Below are 20,565 nucleotides of genomic sequence, written 5' to 3'. Positions count from 1 at the left end.
GCCTCAGAGTGTTAGGTAACTTTCCCAAAGTCAAACTGAATAGGAGGAAGATTTATGGCTGGACGTTAAGTCTTTCTAATCTTAATATTCTTCTTCTTAATATTTTCATCGTAATACCTCCATTGTGAGGATGAGTAATGATGTTCTCTGCTCAGGATGTGGTTGATAGCATGCAGTCAATAAATTGCATCTAATATTAAAATTATAAAAATGAGAAAGTAGGATGATTATATTTTTTCAGTACTGTTTAAAATATGGACTGTCTGGTAGACATACAATCCAATACAACACATCATCTAACCAGGCTATTTTACCTCTTTATGGTGAGAGGGATATGGGAGTGGGTCCAGGACTACGGGATGGACTGATTGTAGCTCTTGGATGTTGATAGCCTGGTAGAGTGTTGGAATAGTGTGTGCGAAAGGCACAGCTGGCACAGCGGTGTGGAGACAACACCCTGAGGATAGTGACATCCTCCTGTTTTCAGTAGACGTATTATATTGGAGACCTTTATTATTCTTATGGTTCTGTGTCCCCAACAGGAACAAAACATGGATCCATAGAGCAAGAGGCACAAGCAGGAATGGTCCCATGTATTCTCACCCCCGGTGACCCACTGGGGGAAGTCCTACTTCCTTGGCACACAGCTCTGGGATCTGCAGCATTAGAAGTCCCCTTTCACAGAAGTACAAGGATGACAATGAACTCCAAGCCACCGCTGGCTCTTGTGTACTTTGAGCTCCTTATGTCCAGGACTCATCAAGCAAAAATGGGTCACTATCTTGTCACAGGTAATGGACCCTGATCAACAAGAGGAAGTAGGACTGCTATTACACCACAGAGGCAGAGAGGAACACTGGCCAATCTTGGGTGAACCACTTGGGCAGCTCTAGCCACGCCCTTGACAAATGGTGACTGGCACTGGAGAAGTGGAGCAACCCTGGCTCAAGGAGGAAATGATCATCAAAATCTGAGGCCCCCTGAGGAATGAGGGTGTCAGTCATACACGCAGGTAAGTCACCAAGACCAGCAAAGGTTACTATTGAGGGTGAGAGGGACTTAGAAAGATAGTGGAAGAGAGCAACAACAACCACCAGTCTGGTCCCACAACCAACTGCAGCAAAAGTCTGCAGTTCATCCCACTAACCTCCCTATCGTAAGTTTTTCCTCCAACAGAGAAGGCCACCTTCTCAAAATCAAAGAATGGTGGTTGTCAGAAGCTGGGGAGAGAAGGGAATGGGGAGTTACTAATCAATAGCATAAAATTTCAGTTAAGCAAGATGAATAAGTTCGAGAGATTTGCTGCACAACATTGAACCTACAGTGTAATACACTAGTGCACTGGCAGAGCAGTACAAATTCTAAGTACAGTAGTATACTTAAACATCTGTTAAGAGATCAATCTCAGGTTAAGTGCTCTTACCACAATAAAATAAAATTTTAAAAAGGGATTTTATAAGTCACACCTATAATTACATATACTTGGGAGCTACAGAGTATATTGTACGCTCATATAGAGCAGGTGCCAAAAAAATGTATACACATTTTAAGAAAGGAAAAAACTGTATTAAAATTGTAATACTCAATATATACCAATAACAACAGATGAATACAAGTCATGTGTATACAATATTTTGGCACCCCCAGGATATGAGAATGCTGTAGAAATGGAATGTTTAACCAATCATTTCCATCATAAAATAACCAAAATAAAGTGGGTGATGAACTTCCTCCAAATGGACTACTACTTCATGAGCACTTAATATGAAAGTTCATATCATATCATTGGTTTTTGGGAAAACAATGATAATAAGACGGAGTCCATGACCTTAAATAGCTCATAGGCCAGGAGAAAGAAGCATGCTAACACATTATTTCAGTTTATTGAGCAGCTATTTGGGTTTGGAACTATCAAGCTGTGGGGAGTTTTCCAACTTATCTGCACCCACCCCTTTTCAGTTGAATATTCCAGCTATCCCTGTACAAGTGGAAGAGCTAGAAAAATCTAAATGCTAACTGTGAAATAAACTTTGCTGTCCGGCATAATTTAGCTACCCTTATTTTGTCATCCTTTTCGGTCAAATATTTTAATTATCACTAACTCACACTTGTTTTAGCCCAATCAGCTTCCAAGGAAGAACCCTCTTTCAAGAATTATTTTTACTAGGCAGCAAAAATTACCAATACTTAGATGATTAAACTCGATAGTTCACCAAAGCAAGATGGGATGGAGATGGCCTAGGTTCAAGGTCCTGATTTAAAAAAAAAAACTATTGGTCTGGAACAGAAGAATTGGGACCAGAAAGGCTAAAAACACATTTTTGTGCAATGTGGAATATCTCTTTAAAAGGAGTATTTTGCATCATAAACAACAGGCTCCTCTGAGCCAACGCCCTTCTTCTGCTGCAGGGGCTGCAGTGGGTGTCAGTAAGGTCTTGGTCAGCTGCGTTCCAGGTGAGCACAAAGGTCCTGCTTGAGTCTGGCCCCGCTTTGATTTTTCTGAGACCAGAAACTTGCCTCTGAATGGTGAGTTATAGGAGCTCTGTTGCTTCCCACATTCAAGTGATCTCATAGGGTTGATAGGGGCTTGTTAGACTTGTTCTATGAGATGCAAAGTGAGGCTCCTTTAGCAGCAGGCATCCTTTTCTGATAGAGTCAAATAAGTAGTTTCCTAGTTTCTTTCTTCTCTCAACTTTGTAAATGAAGCACAGTTGCCTGGGGAGCCATATAACATTGTTCATACATTACCCACTCTTCAATTTTTCAAAAACAGGAAATGGGGAAGAGAGGGGAGAGGAGGACAGAGGAGGGGAGGGGAGGAGACAGGAGGGGAGGGGAGGGGAGAGGAAAGCTTGATGATGTTTATTCATTAGGTTTATGAGTTTCATCATGACCATTAGGACTCTACTATGTTTCTAAAGAATTTTCTTTGAAAAACAATATTCAGAATAATGCAATAAAGAATTTTGCAATTCTTTTTTTTTTAATTTTTATTGGAGAATTGGGGGGATGGGAACAGACAAGTTGCTGTCCTTTTGTTCTTCAGTCTAGTTGTGGAGCACGTTGCTTCACTGGCCCAAGTTGGCACCATCATTGCGCTCTTCCCAGGCAAGGCAGATCAGTCACCGGCTTCTGGACGGCTGCTCACTGTGGCTGTTGGCAGCTCACTGTGGCTGCTGGCTACACACGGCAGCCCATGGCAACCCACTGCCACAGGGGCTGCAGCCTATGCCATCACCGGCGACTCTCAGCAGCCCAGCTCCAGGTTGAGCTGTTGTTCAGCATCTTAGCTGTAGAGGACAGTATCACTGGCCCTCATATGTGGGATCCGAACCAGGGCCCTCTGGCATCCCAAGCCAGTTCTTAACCATCGCGCCACTCGGCCGGCCCAATTTTGCAATTCTTTAACTCTCAAACTTGGGGTACATTTTTAGAGAATATATAGGCAATCTATTAGTTTTTTATTCCAGTGAAATTTCCAGGAAAGCTTTACAAATAACTAGACACTTCTTTAACTTCCAAGAAAATGTTATATCATGCAGAAAAATAAATTTAAAAGAAAGCAATGTGATTATTGTCTTTCTTTAAAAGTATATTTCAAAATGTTAACATAAAACCAATTCTTTTTCCCAGTGACTGGGCTAAATAGGACTGAAGAAACTTATGGGACAACAAACATTGCAAAGGGAAAATGTTATCAATAGTAATTTATTCCATTTTCTTATAAGCCAAGTGAAAAGCAGATTATAACCAAAACAGCTTAGTTTCAGATTAGCTCTTACTGCACAATTTATGACTATAATTTTTTATTTCCCTAACAAGAAGGAAATGCAAATTATTTTCCAGTAACCATGTGGTCCGTGGGCAGGTACAGTCATCTGAACCAATTTTCTGGAAAGTGTCAGAGATCCCGAGAAGAACAGCTCTAAGCCTGCGTGCACTTCATCCACGCTCCTGCCTCTAGCACCCCCTCAGTTAAGACTGGGAGAGAAGGAAAATCTTTCTGATCTTCTCAAAAAACTAGGATGGGGAAAGATGAAAAACAGATAAAGCTGTGTAATTTTTTAGAAGGTCAACAGGTAGCCAAAAGAAATAACATGGAAATTCTCATAACTTGCGCACCTACCGTGTGCCAGTCACCATGATAGGGGTATTTACATTGTGGAAATAAATGAAGACCACCCAAATGGCCAGCCGTGTTCTCCAAATGAGAAGAAAAAAGCGTATTTATTCTGAGTTTACTACAGCAAGGGAGTCAGCCACTGTCAGCTGCATTTTGGCAGAGATTCAAAAGTCGGCAGGGGAGTGGGAAAACTTCATAGTAGGTAAAGGGGAGGCTTCAGGTGTGCCCTGACTGGAGCTGTGGGTGCCGGGAAAGCTGGAGGTGGAATAACTAGAAGGGGGACATCCTATGTGATGGGCTGGGGTACATGAATTGGCTTCCTCCGGTTTGTTCTGAGTTGGAAGCAGGATAAAAAATTAAGGAAATTGTCAGTTATTATTCAAATCTTGGCCATTTTGGGTCAAGTGTTACAGGGGTTATTGTTTGGCTTCCTGGATTATTACTAGAGATAGTAGTCTGACTTTCTATATATCTGACTTCCAGAAGGCTGGCTTCCTGGGCTGGTTGTTTTGTAAGGGATTCATTTTCTGGGACACAGTCCTGCAGGTTATGGTTCTAAGCATGATTTTATATGGTCTGGCCATTCATTGTCCATTTGTATATTCAGCCTCTGAACACATGTTTTCTCATTTCATTCTCACCTCCATTTTGTGAATTGGAGATTGTCTTTCGTTTTATAAAAATGTAAAACAAAGCTCAGAAGATACTAGGATCTTGTCTATATGATTTGTTGACAAGTTGCCGAATAACAAATTTAACCCAAGTTTGTCACCATATCTGTCATTGTGGAAACAGAAGCCTTCAGATTAGTCCACTGTTTTAAATCTTGGCTTGTCAAGAAGCACAGGCTTTCTCACTGATAAGGGTTTTTAGGAGAGTGTTCCCACAGGCATTCCGTAGGGCCAGTAGTTCTATGTACCACACCCTAACTCCTTCCAAAGAAGCTTCTAGACCCAAGAAAAAGTCCTAATGGATGTGGAGCTGTCCCTTTTCATTTATGTGCACCTGTTCTCTGTTCATCTCTGCTGTCCTTGATGTAATATGACAAATATTAACTGAGGACTTAAGTGCTAGGAGATATTAAAATAAATTCACAGTTGTAGCCTATGATCTTTCCATATTGTAGTGGGTGTGAGAGAGATTTAAATATACTATTATAATCAGCTGAGTGCCATGTGAGAGATGGGCGAGGCCATTGCAGGAGCTCGTGGTCAAGGCACATTGTCCCTGGGAGATCATGAGGTCAGCATCCAGGAAAGCTGATACACAAGGACAGCAGCATCCAGGAGGGAGAAAGACTTGTTCTTTTGTCCTGAGCTAGCACCCCTTAGAGCTGCTTACCACCTGTTGCTTAGGTAACCCACCCTCTTCCAAGGCTAAGCCATTTCTTGTAAACGTCAGCATCTTCCTTCACCAGTATGTTTCCAGGCCTGCCCTGATATTTCTTCTGCCTGACCTCGCATCATTTTCATTGGCTGGCGATGGGCAGGTTTTGGAGTACAGCTTTGGAGCCCCAAACCCACCATTTTCCCTGCTTTCCAGTTTCCCTGCCACAGAGGTACAAGCTCAAGCCTCCTTAGAAAGGAGCAAGTATTCAATCATTGCAACTTACTGCAGGGCTGCTAGAGTAAGTAGAAACCAAAAACCAACATTTCCTAGGGCTGCCAGAACAAATTACCGCAGACTGGGTGGCTTTCAAACAACAGGAATCTGTTTCCTCATAGTTCTGGAGTCTGGAAGTCCAAGATTAAGGTGTAGGCAGGTTTGGTTTCTTCTGAGGCCCTTTTCCTTGGCTTGCAGATGGCCACCTTCTTCCTGTGGTCTCACATGATCTTTCTTCTGTGCACACCTGCGTCCTAATCTCTTCTTATAAGGATCCGAGTCAGATTAGATTAGGTTCCATCCTAGTGACTTCATTTTACCTTTGTTTTAATTGGCCTATATCTATAATGCTTCAATGGCCGTGTTCCATAAACAGTCACATTCTAAAGTACTGGGGGTCAGGACCTCAGCATAAGAATTTGGCGGGCAGACAATTCAGCCCATGACACAAGGCTTACGCTTGAGCACCGACGTGAGTCTCCTGGAAGCTCCGCTCCCCCCTCTCAATGTTTGGATCTGCGTGGCGGACTCTGAGGGCTCTTAAACAAATCACCACCCCATGGACCAGGAGCTGGTACTGAGAGAGCTGGAAGCTTGCTTCTGCCGCAAGACAAGTGGTGTCTGACCTGGAGGCAGGAGCTAAGGTCTTACCCAATACAAATATGCCCAGGGAGTCAAAATGGAAAGCAAAGTGAGGCCACGTGCCTTTTAAAGCATAATATCCTGCCCACTAGTCAAGTGAAGTTGAATCAATCTCAAGTTCTGAACAATCTGATGAACACCTTTGCCTCTGTGTAGGAAGAGTTGGAGACTAAAGTTGGGCTGGAAAAAGAGGAAGAAACTTAAGCAGAAGCTCCCTCTCCTGTGGTTGGAGGCTAAGCTACTGTGGGGAGCAGGGCAGGACTCTCCCTGCTGGCTCTGCTCCTTAGTCCCTGGCCATGACTCACATGCCCCACGAGCATCCTTGTGCCCCTCCTGTCGCTGCCTTGGCTGCCCAGCCTGAGCCCCTGCTGGAGCCTGGTGGCACTTGCTCCCTGCCCAGCAGAACAGTCTCTGTCTGTTTCACAATTTAGGGGCAAAACATCCTTATCAAGTCTTTAAGATCCAAGCTCTGCCAGGAACTCGCTCTACATGAAATATATAGATCAAAACCCCAAGGAGTTTGACATTTATATTTTAATAGATTTTTTTTTCCTTCTTAAAACACCCACAGGCTGTGACTGAAGTGGAAATGTGTTTGCTTTTAATTGCCGTGCGTGTTCCCTCGGCTCTGAGGCTGCCAGTCCTGCCTCGTGTAACGTTTGTATCAAACAGAGCTGAGAATGCGGAGAGGAACAAAAGGTCTCAAAGGCCATGTGATAGAAGAGATTCTCTTAAAACTCTTTAAAACAGGAATCTGGAGAGAGTTTAATTCATGGAGGAAGAAGACTTGGAGGACAGGTCCTTTTAATAATTGTTTCTTGCAACCCCAAGCCCCCATTTGAAGAAGTTGGCATTTCTCCCTGTCTAAAAGGTAAATATTGCCAAGTTTGTGGCAGTCTCTTTCTGTAACAAACACTTACTGAGTGCCCCGTAGGTTCTGTGGGGCACATAAAAAAATGAATCAGACATGGCTGTTGCTTCAAATTGCTTAGAAGCTGGCATGTCCAAGATAATTCTCCAGGCAGCATAGATGCCCCAGAGAAGTGACACGAGGAAAGTCCCCACCTGAGTCCAGGTGGCCTCATGACCAAAGTTTTCTCCTTTCTCAAAGGTTTACCTAAAACCTTTTTAGGCAGCCTGTTCATACATCTGAATCTAATATTCTCCTCTGTGTTCAGAAACAGGATTAGTTACAAATATTAAGAACGCTGCTTTCTCAAATAAGAGGATTATAAGCATTCTTTAGAGGCCTCAGCGTGCAATTACTGACACCCCTGCATAATAATAAGTACTATTCTTTCACCAGCAATAGTTTCATCTTGAGATGCAAGGCTGGGTTGGAAGCTGCTCAGAAAAGATCTATTTCCGGTCCGAACCACCTACATCTAAATGGACTCCGAGCAGCACTTTTGAAAGAACTCCATGTAAAGGAGCCAAGTGCACACAAGAGATCTCCTCCACCCCTCTGCTTCCTCCCAGTTTCTGACCTTGGTGTTTCTTCATCCTGCCTTCCTGATACCAGTGTTAAACTAGAGCGTCTTTATACCAGAGAAGACTGAGTATATGTCCTCAATCCAAGGTTGGCCCCAATTTCCATTTAGACTAACTAAGCCCTAACCTAACGTGATACAACTATGCCCGAGGGGTATAGGGGTTGGCACTTATTTTCACGCAAGGCATGTGGCTTGGCACTTAATGTGCATTATAGCCTGTCCTGATCCTGCCTGGAAAACAAAGTCTCTCTCCACTCAATAGCACCCTTGTGCCATTGTCACACAGGGCACCTTGTCACACACACACATCTCCTATGGTGCAACTGAGTCCTTCTTTCTCATACCTCAACATGTGTGTCCTTCTGCTCCACTCACCACCCCCATCCCCACCACCTGTGCCAGAGATGCGCTTTGTTAAGATAGCTCACACATGTAAAAGTATTGTTTCCATTTTAGAGATAAAAAACTGAGGCTCAGGGAATAAAAGTGACACATACTTATCACACTTATGGTGAGTGGTTGGAATACATTCAGCTATTCTAACTCCAGAGTCCATGGTTTTTTCTCTGTGTGAGGAACTGATGGTTTAAATAATATCTTGAAATTTAGAGCTTTGTGGGAAAGGTACATTTTTTTTAATATTGTCTTATTTTGCTGTTACCACCACAGCTGTCTGGGAAAGGCAATATGGTCAAGCATATAGGAGATATTTATGCATGGGCAATGGACTCCAGCATACATGGATTCTGATCTGGTTGCCATCCTTGAGTAGCTAAGAAAATGTGGGCAACCCCTTATAACACCTGAGATTTGTTTGTTTGTTTGTTTGTTTGTTTGTTTAATCAAAAATAGAGGGAGGTGGGGGCATAGTAATAACCCTCTTTTGAAATGCTGACATACACAATAAGTTAGAATGAAAATTAAGCACATTACCTGGCACTTGGTAGTGGCCCCATTTAGTTCAACTGTCTTTCACCTGCCTTAATTTCATACTGGTCTAGGTGGAATTAGGTCAACTATAAGGTTTCTTTCCAGATTTAAAATTTTATTAAAACGTCCTTAGCAATTTCTTGTCCCCTTCCTTCTTGTATCTATGTGACTATTCTTTGTTCACAGATGAGTTCTTTAGGGAATTTGATCAAGATTGATAGGCTGAGGTTTTAATCCAAGCATACATTCGTGGGCTACAGTTGTGCTGATTCTAGATGAGTCTAACTGGCAGCAGAGGGAACTCCCCTCTCTCTCTCCACCTTCACCTCCCAGGCTAATGTTATTCACATCAGCCAGAGGCAAGGAAGTGATAGGTACGAGCAACACGCATGGTAAATGAATTATCTCAAGCTTCTTATTCCTTGGCAGCGAGGCAAGCCACCTAGCAATTTATCAGTAGTAAAACTCCAAGTTTTCCCAAATGAATTGGCATAGTGCCCCCACTGGCTTGCATTTTCAGCCTAGTTTAGAGAGGAAAAATAAGGACATTTTGTTTGTACTTTCTTTCTGCTTTCTTCATTCTTCCCATTAAAAAAAAATTAGTACTTATTAATTCCAGAGTTCAATTAAAGAGTAGACAGGAAGACAGATAGTTAGGAAATAGAGAGAATTTGAGGCTCAGAACAAGGCCTGTGCTACACCTGCTTTTAAATATTGATGCCCAAGTTACCCAAGGTTATTTGAGGCTGATGCTTGCTGATGGAGCTGCTCAGTTCTCCCCAACTTGGAGGTTAATTTTCCTCCTTTGCAAAGAACTCTACCTTTCGTCATGGCTTCACTCCACTGAGCTTGTTTTCTCTGTTTTCATTAAATCTACTTTGCTGAACCAACTCCTTTGCACCAAAGCACCCCCATCGCCCACTCCCCAACTCCACAAAAAAAAAGAAATCACAATAGTTGAAGAGTATATCCAATCAACCAGAAGCAAATGCATTTCTAATTAAAGATTATAAATACGGGTCACATTTTTGAACAAGCAAACACAAGTCAAGGATCATTCTTCTTGATTTGTTCCAGGTCATTGTTCTTCTCTGCCTGGCTGCCGAACACTAATGGATCATCTTGATAAAAATTCATTTTTTCATCCATCTGTTATGTTGCACTTTTAATGTCAATTTCTCCTAATGTTTCTTGATTTTGCCCCAGCTGCAAACACACTGCATTTTATTAGAATAAAGTCTCCCGTCTCCAACCCTCTAATTGAGGGGAGTAGCTGCAAGGCCATTTTCCCCCCTGCATTTGCAGCTCTAAGTTTCAGCATGTGTTAGCATAATGCTCTGATTCAATACCATTTCCAAAGGCAGAGAGCTTTGTGAATCAATTTCTTGATTCAGAACCAGGTCAGATCAAGTAAGCAGTTTATACACATAAAAAAAGTGGGATCTGAGAGCGGTCCATGTCAAGGCAATTGAGAAGGGAATATTTCATTTGGGAAGTGATTCTTAAAGCACAGAAAATTTTGCCCTATCCTAATCAAATGGGAAAATGCAAGAGGCAAAAATCCTCTAATTTTTCCCCAGCCATCTGACAAAAAGGATAGAAGTTTTTAAAATGAGAAATGGGTACACAGGTCACTGCCCAAACTCATAGATGAGCTATACAGTTATATGCTACAAAAGTGGAAGTGGCTCTAAGCAAGCCCAAACCTCAGCATTTCTTACTGACTGTAACTCCAGACATTAGACCAGAAACTTGGCAAAGTGACAGAAGAAGCCATGACTCAAAAATCAAGGACACACAGCCATGTAATAGGTGAGGCAGGGAAGGCAACGTTAGACATGGCTTACAGATAAAGATACTGAAAAGCAGGGAATTTAAGTGATGCGCTCAAAATCAACATCGGCAACTTGTACACTTTGGGACACATTGAAGCATCATGAGGGAGCACGTCATAGAGACTGTGAAAATCAGTGTGTTAGGAAAATGAGGAAGTGTATTGGTTGAGGTTCCCCAGAGAAACAGAATCAATAAGATAGATAGATAGATATGATACATAAATACATATGTAAATTTATTATAAAGAGTTGTTTCATATGATTATGGATGCTGAGACATCCCATAATCTGCACTCTGCAAGCTAGAGCCCCAGAGGAGCCACTGGTAGAGTTCTAGTCCAAATCCAGAGACCCAGGAGCCAGGAGAGCCAATGGTGTAAGTCCCTGTCCACGTCTGAAGAACTGAGAACCAAGAGTGCCTGTAGTGTAGGTTACAGTCCGAGTGCAGGATCAGAACTACGTCCCAGCTTGAGAACTGTCAGGAAGAGTGACCTCTCCCTTACTTTACCTTTTGTTCTATTTAGGCCTCTATTTAGGCCTTTAGAATATTTAGGTTTGGATGAGACCCACCCACGTGGGGAGAGCAATCTGCTGTACTTAGTCTACCAACTCAGTGTTAATCTCATCTAGAAACACTCTCACGGACACAAGCAGAATAACACTTCATCAAATTTCTCGCACCCCGTATCCCAGTCAAGTTGACACACACAGCGAATCATCACGGTCAGTGTGGCACATTGGCTCCCCAGTACCCGAGTCATACCTGCTTAAGGATTTGGAACAGTCTACCAATTTCTGTTCATTCTGGATAGAATTATCTTGGGGGCCCCAAGGATAATTATAAATCTAAAAATAATTCCATTCTCCTTTTGCTTTTCGAAATACAGTCTCCACTCATTCCCGTTATCCACAAAACCTATGCAATGTTGCTCCCTCCACCTCCTCTTTGCACTGCCCACCCCTTCCTCCATGCTATTCCACCCCTTCCTCCATGCTATTCCACCAATACTGGTGTTGCCCCCACCACAGGACTAGAGCTACTCTATCAGCCTGGGAAGTTGTCCCCCTTATTTTTACGTGGATGGCTTCTTTTCATCCTTCACAGGTCTCTCTTCAAATGCTTCTTCCTCAAATATATCTACCCTGACCACCCTGTGGAAAGTCTCCCTGTACATCACTTTTTGCTTGGTAGTAATTATTTGCATTGAGCTTAATGCTAGCTGATACGTTCTTCTTTATTTACTTACTGATCCTTGCTCCACGCAAAAACACACATATTGGACAGCCTTCTAGAGCAGAATATATACATGCCTGGTACATAAAAAAATCTTGATAAAAGTTTGCTGAATGAATTAGTGAACACCTGAACAGATATAGCACAACCAAAGACAAGCTGATTGGAAGGCCCCCTTTAGTGTTGGTGTCCATTCTGATGTAAAAGAAAAGGGATGAAAAAACTTTCCTACCTAGCATTTTATGACATTTCTCCACTTCCATTAGATGCCCTCTCCTCTCATGTGTCTGATAAATTTAAAGCATTAATACCATAAAAATTTTTAGATAGGCATTAGCTATGTCACACAACTTTTGACATGTGCTGTTTTCATTACAAATTGTTTTCCAAGTATTTTTAAATTATCTTTATAATCCAAAGTTATTTAGTGATGTATTACTTATTTTGGACAATTATAAGATTTTAAAACTGTATTTATATTATTAATTTCTAATGTTACTGTGTTAGAACATATATATAATAATATATATATAATATTGAGATTTAATTAGTGGCCAAATACTTGGTCCATTTTAGTTGGGATAAGACATGTTTGCTGTGGTAACAAATTAACCTGACATCTCATTGATTTAATAGACAAAAATTTATTTCTTGTTCAGATCAACAGATGCTCTCCTGAATGTGAAAACTAAGGAATCCAGGCTTCCTCCACCTCATGGCTCTACCATCAATAAACAGCCCTGTGGACCACTTTGGTTCTTAAAATCTACATATGCTTTGATTCTGAATCATTTTTTTAATCACCAACCAACACATAGAGCTTTAGTTCAAAGCCAGCTCTATAGGACAATGTCTTTAATTTGGACTCAAGCAATCAGACATTTATGATGTCTCCCCTTTGATAAGATTATGTCTGGGATAATTCTTTATATTGTACAAAATGTGTGTCTATTCTTTTTCATGCCTTCTTCTGACTCTTAGTTCCCCAAACACTGTAATTCTCACAAATGTGCCAACTCGCATTTCACATCTCCTGTTGGACTCAACCAGCCACAGGCTCTGATCCACCATGGATCTTCTGTTTTGTGACCATCTAGGCTCTCCCTCCCACTCTTGCTGTCATTGCTGCTATTTAAGTCTTGACTTCCATCTACTTCCTGTTCCTATCATAGTTCTGAGAGGGGAAATTCTGTGAGAAAAGTCTGTTAATATACTTACCACACCTTGCCTAAAGATGAGGGTTTCCTGTGTACTCTAATTTTCTTCAAATCACTGGAGAGTATAAACACTGTTAACTGAATATTTGATCTGATTCCTCCCAGTCCCCTCCCCGCTTTTGATGTGATATGGAAATGGTAACATTGTATAACTAGATGGATCAGAACCTGAGGCTGGTTGAGTCCAACAGGAGATGTAAAATGCGAGTTGGCACATTTATAGTGGATTTAGCAAAATTATATAATAACATAGTGAATCATTCATTCAACCAACATTTATTAAGTCTGCTTTATCCCTGGCCTTGGCAGAGGGAATTCAAGGAGGAACAAGATGCAATGTGAAGGAGCTCTCAAACTAGAGAAAAAAAGACCCCAAAACATCCACCAATATTTAAAATATGTTGGTGGGACTGCAAATTAGTGCAGCCACTATGAAAAACAATTTGGAGGTTCCTCAAAAAATGAAAAATAGAACTACCTTATGACCCAGCAATTCCACTCCTGGGTATTATTTATCCAAAGAAATCTAAAACACTAATTTGAAAAGATATATGTACCCCTATGTTCACAGCAACATTATTTACAATAGCCAAGACATGGAAGCAACGTAAGTGTCCATCAATCAGTAGACAACTGGATAAAGAAAATGTGGTACATATATACAATGGAATATTACATGGCCATAAATAAACAATCTTACCATTTGCAACAACATGGATGGACCTAGAGGGTATTTTGCTAAGTAAAATAAATCAGACTGAGAAAGACAAATACCATATGATCTCACTTATATGTGGAATCTAAAGAACAGAATAAATGAGCAAACAAAACAGAAATAGACTCATAGATATAGAGAACAAATTGATGGTTGCTAGATGGGAGGGGCTTGGGGGCTGGATGAAAAAGGTTAAGGGATTAAGAAATACAAATTGGTGGTTACAAAATAGTCATGAGGATGTAAAGTACAGCATAGAGGATATAGTCACTAATATTGTAACAACTAGGTATAGTGCCAGGTGGGTACTAGACTTATCGGCAGAATCACTTTGTAAATTATATAAATGTCTGTCCACTATGATGTGCACCTGAAACTAATATAAAATAATATTGAATGTCAACTGTAATTGGAAAACAAAATTTAAATCAAGTGGCTTTTTGTAGATTACCTATACAGAAATATGTAAGTCCAATGGTAGATGTATGCACAGGAAAGTTATGAGAACCTAGATGAGGACACCTAATCTATAAGGAAAATGGTAAGCAAGATGGCTCTTAAAGGTGACTTCATTCCAGAAAGAAAAAAGAACATGAGCAAAGACACAGAGATGAAAAATAGTATAATATAGGTAGAAACCCTCGAATACTATAATAGATAGTATGGATGGTAAACGTGAGAGAAGGAGAGATGGAAAATGACACTGGAGATGTTAGACAAGCACACATGATTGGGGACCTTGAGTGCCTTGCTGGGGATCTTGGACTTCTACCAACAGGGAGAGTGGAGCCCTTAAAGAGAGTTCAGCAGAAGACTGGCCCAGACAAGGAGGGACTTAGACAAACTCTTTGCCCCTCACTCCCCTTACTACACATGTGCAGATTTATTTTCAGGAACAGTGCTTTTCAGAAATCACTTTCTCTGTACCCCTCTGTGTTAAGTGTCATCTGCTCATGTGTCTCAGCCAAACCAGAGAGGAGTTTCACTATGAATGAACAAGGAACAAGTGCCACCTGACTATAGAAAGACTGTCTGGGGTATCCTTGTTATACCTGTAGCACATCAGCCAGGCCATATCACCTGAGCAGAAGAGCAAAACTCCTCTCCATCAGGCTGCTCATGGAGAACCCAGCTCAGATTTTGGGATAAGCATATCAGGTCGACCCAAAGTAAAGGCAAGCACTTGGATATTGGCCAAGTGTCTATGTCTGAATATGTTCTGAGATTCTAATTTGTTTAGTCCATGAGCATTTGTTAAGCCCCAAAAGTACCTGCGAATGCCAAGATGAAGAGAACACCAAGCATCATCAGCTTCTGCAGGAGGAGACCCTGAGCCAGGGATTTTGTGTATGTGATTCTTAGGGACGGGCTCCCAGGGGGAACCAGTAAGTGTATAGAACAAACAGAGAAGAGAAGGGGAAGAAGTCAAGCAAGGTGTGATTTCAGGCAAAGTCTCACAAAAGATAGCTACATCCTGACCCTGCAGGCCTCTGGAGCTGATCTCTGACACACACAAGTCAGTTACTGACAAAGCCCTCCCCGAGGGGCTGTACACTCCCAGGGACCGCAGGCTCTCTGTGCTGCAAACAAACCAGCTCCCACAACCTAGGGTCTCAAGTGTAGGCCCCGAGGAGCAAAGGCACACAGAGGCTGGACAGGGATACAGAGAAAGGGTCAAAATGATTTGAGCACATCTGGGCAGAGAAGCCACGGGGCCCTCTAGAGTCACCAAGGAACTCATAGTCCAGTGGGGAAAACAGACATGATCAGAGAGATGTAATCATGAGTTTCAGATACTCGAAATAAAAATGAGTTCACGCCACCAAGTGAAAGAAGACCGAGCCATCAGATTCCCCTGGCATTTGAGGAAAGCCTTCATTATGGTGGAGGTATTGGTTTGCTGTCTGTGCCACTGTGTTTTATCTTTCCACACTTCTGCTCTAGCAAACCTGATCATTTTATTGACTACTTCTTCTGCTTTACAATCAGTCAGGCTACTACAAAGGAACCACTGGAACATGGGTGACCTGTGATCGATCTGACTAGCAGGTGTTAATGCTGTCGCCTTTCTTCATTCGACAGCCTTCTTATCACCACAAACCTTTAGATGCTACAAATGACAATTGGTCATAAAGTTCAAGTTTATCTGCAAGACCACTTTGACTAGTGGGACAACAAGTGAAGATTTCAAAACCTGCAGTGGGACCAGGGCCTTCTCACTCTATAGCATATGGCTAAAGATGAAATTGTTTGCATGTTTCTTATGAATATCACAGTAATGCTATTTTCCCCAGTTAATTGATTCTGTCCCAAATATAACCAGGCAGCATTAAGTGACTCTTCCCAAAATAGTACTCATGATAATTATGTATCTTTTGACTTGAAAATTGTCTCATCCATGAAGGACTTAAAATTGTTTTACATTTACTCATCACATATCTCAGAACAAAGGAATTTGCAGTCCTTCAGAATCTCTAGAAAATTTGAATGAGAAATTTAGACTAATATTTGTTATAATGAGGATTTAATATATCTCTGGAAAATATTATTCCTTCATATGATGACTTCCCATGAACCTAGATAAACATTAGGTGTGTGCTTATCTTTATTTCCACAAATACCCAGAAAGGATTTGGGGCAACTTATAAGCTATTTTAAGAGCTGAAAAAATTGCAAACATTAGAAGTAAGGATAAAGAAATTCGGCAGGGACAAAGTGAAGATACTAAAAGCACAAGAAGTCATATTATAATGGCCTACATCACTATTGGGGTAAAACTAACTATAAAACACAGTTTATTTAAGTTAGAATCATTCTTTAAGAAAAGATGAACTGATTTGGGAGAAAACAGGCTTATTGCAAAAGCAATAAAAGAAAAAAAATGATGCCTATAAGATACAAGAAAAAATAAACACCTGATTATTTGTATAACTTTCATCACACAAACATAACATGGTTTGCACACTCTTGGAAGAAAACCAAATTTAGTTCAAGTTAGAGCTGAGTAAAGATAAGCTGATGACCCCAAAGCACGCTTGATCTTAAAAAGACATGGAAAAAAGAATTTTAAAGGCTAAAATAGGAAGTTTTGTGGAACCCTGAGTAGGTGACACAAACCACCCTGAGGAAAGCTGAGTGGAGCCATAAGAGGAATAAAAAAAAGATATTTGGGTTGAAAAATAAATATGCTTATCTGAGCATGAGTGATTGAAATCTTTGGTGGCGCTGGGTAGGTGAGGGAGAAGTTAAAAAATCAGGTTGTTGTAAATACCCTCAAAATGGCAGACTTTATAATGAGTAAACTTTGTTGAACAGGAAAAGATAGAGCCTCAGTCTTCTGGAGCCTAAAGAATTCGCTCCATAAGTAAAACCTACTGTGAATAAACCATAAATTTAGTTCTAAGCTTTCTAGCATGAACGCAAAACCAGAAACTTTTCTGCTACAAGATTTGAAATATCCATGAAATAAAAAGAAGCCAATGGCTTGGGGGAATTGCCATGTGCCTTAATATTAATACTAAGATTCTATAGAAGGGAGAGGGAGAGGAAAGAAAGAAAGAAAGAAAGAAAGAAAGAAAGAAAGAAAGAAAGAAAGAAAGAAAGAAAGAAAGAAAGAAAGAAGAAATCTCATGACACAATGAATGCAGTGGCCTATACAACATGCTTATTCTAATCCCTGCTAAGGTTTCTGAAGGCTATTTATGATATCAAAATAGTCTGAACAGATATTACAGCAAAATGAAATTCAGTTTTAAAAATATCTTTCCATGCAAGGTCTTGGACAAAGTTCTCTGGTTATTCAATGTGATCCACACATATGTTTAAGGATATCTGAAAGAGGATGGGCTGATGTATCTTGCAAAATCCTCTCTGAATACCATTCCTCTTGGCTGATCTTTGCATAAACATGAAGCTTGGTCTAGTTTCTCTGGGTGAGAGGCCTTGAGTTCAACTTGCCCATGTTTTCTGTAGCATGCGGAACTGTGTGCCTGAGAGACCAGCAAGCCAAGGGCAGGGAGAGAAGCTTTTGTGGAAACTGAGGAGACAGATTGGAACAAGTGCCTGAATGCAAGCCTAACCCACTTCCCCCATATACGAGGTGAGGAAGTGAGATGAGGAAGAACTGGCTTGACAGGGTGGGATTCATTCAGGAGACGCTTTCTAATCTGCTCATTAAGAACATATATTTAGCTAAGTAAGACCCCCAATTTCACCTCTATCTGCATTGCTGGAAAAAAGAGGTTAAGTAGACAAAAATAAACAAAGAAAGTTTTAAAAACATTTCAGAAAGTACCAGCTATGTATCTAAATATTGGACTGTTCTATTTTCTAAAGGACTGTCGAAGACAAACTGTTTACCAGATGTGCAAACAGGTAACTTCATAAGGCGATTTATGGATGGGAATTAGGATGTGTAAGCACTTTGGAACGACCATCCTGGAATCCCACACTGGCTTCCATTCCCACCATCAGTGTATGGTAGTCTAATTGGTTCATACCCTTGGTAGCAGCTGGAGGATAATTGTGCCTTATCTTCCAAAAATAAAATGGACTTTGCTGTTTACTAAATAATTCCATTTCTAGGAATTTATTCTTCACATATACATGTAGAATATACCACCCAAACATCTGCTTCAGCCAGAAGCTGGAAACAATTTTCATGTCTGTCCCTAGAGGACTGACTAAAGCTTATTCGAACAATGGAATTCTGTACTATCGTCAAAAGGGATAAGTCTATATGGACTGATGTGGAAATGTTCAATATTAAGTGACTAAGGAAGGTGCATACGTGTGAATGATACAACTATCGTGTATATGTGTGTGCCTTTGTGCATGTGTATGTAGATATGTTGAAAAACAATTGCAGTAATCTATTAATAGGGAGAGGGAGATGCTGATAAATTGCAACCAGACTAAACAGCTCGCCCGGGCCTCTCACCACTAAAACCTGTGCTCTTTTCACCACACGAAAGAGTAGATGTGTCTGGCTTCCATTTCCAAACTAATCATACAAGCCAGTAAACGGTACTTGACCAGTAGTCAAATGGCAAGTGCTTCCCTCTCACACATTGCTTCCCACGATCATTGTTGTCTCTTAGAGTTTGTTTTCTTTCTTTCTTTTTTTTTTTGTAATAACCATAAAATCAAATCTCCTAAGGGGCCAACCCAAGGATCTTCATTTCAAAGAAGCACCATCCCAACCTCTTTTGAGTCATGCTTTTCTGACAAAGGACCTCATTTGTTGCTATTATTGCCTTAGTTCAAGATTTATCACCACACCCTGGGCAAGCACAACTGTTCAGGAAGTGTGCCCTCCCATTGGGTGGATGGGCTGGCCTTTGATCCTAACATAACCCCCACTTACTGCCCTCCATTTTCTCACGGTTATCACTCAGAAATCCAGGCAAGTGTTCACACCAACACCCAATGAGTCTGTTTATTCGCACTGGGCTCGCATTCAATGAGCCTTTCGCTTATATCAAGATGCCCATTTTTTGGCACAGCCTTACAAAGTTATTAACTGATCATGTAACACTTGCATTTTTATAGAGATTATGTACCAAAATCGCTGGGTAAGGTGAAAAATCAGAGATGGTTCCAAGTACCCCCCCAGCACAAGGTAAGATAGTGGGCTAACTTTAGGAGGCATGTTTTACAAAATGAGAATACTAAATCCTAGATCTTAGAATCATCCTTGTTATATCCTGAGCTACTCACACTAGAAGAGGAACCGAGAGCTGACTAAAGGATGAACTCATTCCTGTAGGGCACTTAGGTTGATTTCTTATTGTTCTTCAAATGCTTAAGCGATTCTAAAAGTCAGTTGTTAATGAGCAGCAAAGAACCAACCTCTTTGCACTGGGACGCTAACGTCTTTTTTTGTATTCACGATCAGCTTTGTCCCCAAACACACAATTGTGGTCTCTTTACTCTAAATGGGATATTTCTTTTCTTTCTTTTTTTTTTTTTGTAAATTTTAACAACTAAAGCTTTTATTTTGACTGGTAGATATCTTAGTCAGTTTGGGCTGCAATAACAAGGTGCCATAAACTGGATGGTTTACAAACAACAGATACTTATAGCTCACAGTTTTGGAGGATGGAAGTCGGAGCTCAGGTTACCAGCACGGTCAGGTTCTGATGAAGGTCCTCTTCTGGGCTGCGAACTGCCATCTTCTCCCTGTATCTTCACCTGGGAAAAAAGGTAAGAGAGTTCTTAGGGTCCTTTCTATAAAAGCACTAATCCCATTCACAAGGGCTCCACTTTCATGACCTGATTATCTTCCAAAGGCCCGACTTCTTATACCACTTGGGGGTTAGAACTTCATACATGTGAATTTGGTGGGAGTGGGGGAACACAACATTAAGTCAATTGCAGTAGAATATTGTTTTGATGCAATTATGTTTATATGTGCCCAATGACAATTCTACATTTATTGATGATCTGTAGCTTTCTTAACTCACCAACAACATTGCATATGCTATACTCCCACCAATATTTGTGTTCTTATTATCACTACAAACATAATTTTCCTTTTAATTGTATTTTCAGTCAGTAGCATTTATAGTAATGTGAGATTTGTCATCTTTGACAGAATGAAATTCCCAACACTTTACCTTGATTTTCTGAATAAATAAAAAATTGATCAATAATTGTGATGATCTTATCTGATATTTTTTACTTCAAAGATCAGATAATATCATTCAACTGTCAGCAAAGATCTTTTTTTTCTAAGGGAGCCAACACATTGACTGCTATGCTTTTTTTTTTTTT

General features: G+C 40.8%; 1 long non-coding RNA gene across 1 annotated transcript in view; it reads right to left on the bottom strand.

Annotated features, from left to right (window-relative positions):
- LOC109390253 (uncharacterized) overlaps nucleotides 1-20,565 on the bottom strand; it is a 65,347-nt gene that overhangs the window by 42,998 nt on the left and 1,784 nt on the right. Inside the window, exon 2 of the long non-coding RNA XR_002125532.1 lies at nucleotides 19,880-19,983. This is a non-coding gene — a long non-coding RNA (uncharacterized LOC109390253). The remainder of the gene's footprint in view (nucleotides 1-19,879; nucleotides 19,984-20,565) is intronic.

This window comes from Hipposideros armiger, unplaced genomic scaffold (genome assembly GCF_001890085.2).
Source record: "Hipposideros armiger isolate ML-2016 unplaced genomic scaffold, ASM189008v1 scaffold_260, whole genome shotgun sequence".
NCBI classification, from domain to species: domain Eukaryota; kingdom Metazoa; phylum Chordata; class Mammalia; order Chiroptera; family Hipposideridae; genus Hipposideros; species Hipposideros armiger.
Note: the sequence above shows the minus strand (reverse complement) of the source record. Positions and strands in the feature narration are given on the sequence as shown.